This window comes from Lygodium microphyllum, chromosome 26 (genome assembly GCF_053477565.2).
Source record: "Lygodium microphyllum isolate KBCC chromosome 26, Lygodium_microphyllum_v1.1.10, whole genome shotgun sequence".
Taxonomy (NCBI): Eukaryota; Viridiplantae; Streptophyta; class Polypodiopsida; order Schizaeales; family Lygodiaceae; genus Lygodium; species Lygodium microphyllum.
Window position 1 is genome coordinate 121819951 of NC_141160.1, and position 1814 is coordinate 121821764.

Consider the following 1814-nt stretch of genomic DNA (forward strand, 5'->3'; position numbering starts at 1 on the left):
AGTGCTGGCTGATCCATCAGTAGCCACTGCAACCGGATTACCATACCACGATGCCAGCTCATAAAAAACAACATCTCTAATAATCAATGTCTCATGTGTAGATGGTACATAACACTTGTAAGCTTTCTGATCTTATGTATAACCAAGGAACACACTCTTGATAGCTTTAGGATCCAATTTCTTCCTCTTTTCATCAGGAATATGCACATATGCAATGTTGTCAAATACCTTCAAGTGTGAAATGTTAGGCTTGCGACCATACAACCTCTCATATGGAGTTACATCGTGAATCCCTGCTGTAGGGGTTCTATTCAACACATAGACAACGGTCACTACTGCGTCAACCCAATAACCATTTGGCAAACTCTTCTCATTCAACATAGCTCTTGCCGATTCCATCAGCACCCTATTTATCCTTTCTACTACACCATTTTGTTGCGGTGTATAGCTGCAAGTTAACTATTTTCTAATCCCATATTTAGCAAGGTACTTGTCAAATTAATTAGAGACATATTCTCCATCTCTATCTGATTTAATACATGAAATTTTATAGCTCAACTCATTTTCAGCATGCTTTTTGAAGTCCTTGAATGCATCAAACACATCATCCTTATGTTTCAGTATGTAAAGCCAAGTATACCTGCCAAAATCATCAATGAAGGATACATAGTAATGAGCACTACCAAACAAAGCATTATGAGACGAATCCCATATATCTGAATGTACCAACTGCAAGGGTCGTTAGCTATTCCGTACATGTCTCATAAATTGAAATTGTGCTTGTTTTCCAAACTTACATGCATCACATACATGTCCAAAGTCATGATACTTGAACTTAGGCAGCCCAAGCACAATCTCCTTATGCTGCATTGTGGGAGCTTTCGCTCAACCACCAAGACCTACGGACCGCTTATTGTTTCAAGTGTTCCAAGCGAGCTCTCATGGCCATCTCTCACCTAGCCGACGCGCCGTCCAACCTACGAATGCAGTGAACTTACTTGATGCTTGATCGAGTACCCTCCTCTCTCTCACACTTCGGTAGCTCCACGACTCTTGATGCTAGCTCAAGCATCCTCAAGCCTCCTCCATCTCCAAGCCTCATCCTCCATAGCCGCGCGCGCAAGAGAAGATAAGAAGAGAGAAGAGGAGAAGGGAAGAGGAGATGGTGGAGAGCTTCACCCTCTTGATTCCTCACTCTCTCACACACTCACTCCCTCACACTCACACTCCCTCTCTCAAGAGCATACACAAGCAAGAAGGGGAGAAGAAGAGAGGAAGATGAAGACTAGTTTTGCCACACCAAAGAATGAGCTCTTCATTCACTTTTCAACTTTATATACAAAACCCTACTTCCCTTTTGGGCGGTCATCCCCTTTTTTACATGGCCGGTCATAGCCCAGGCCCTGTTTTCCATTGTTCTTTTCTCTTCCCCTTCTATATTTACAAATAGCACAGGTGAGAGCCCGGTACTCTTTTACAAGATTTTAGGGTGCGCTTTTTATGCGCCTTTTCCTTTTTGTGGTTGCCTTGGTCTTTAACGGTTGTTCTTGCGCTTTTGGGCTTTTCTCCTTCTTTTCCTTCCGTCGGGCTACCTTCTTTCCGCCTTTGCCCTGCGTCTTTTCCACTTTCTTTTGCTCTTGTCGTGTTGGGGTTAACATTGCCCCCTCCTAGACGAGTGCCAGTCCCATGGCACTTACTGGTGCAAGGAGCAAGTGGTGGTAGGCACTGAAGACTTCGGGGGGATAGGGGCTTGGGGTCTGCCCTGGTAACTGGGTATGCGGGGGTTGGTTGGGGATGCCGCGTTGGATGATTTT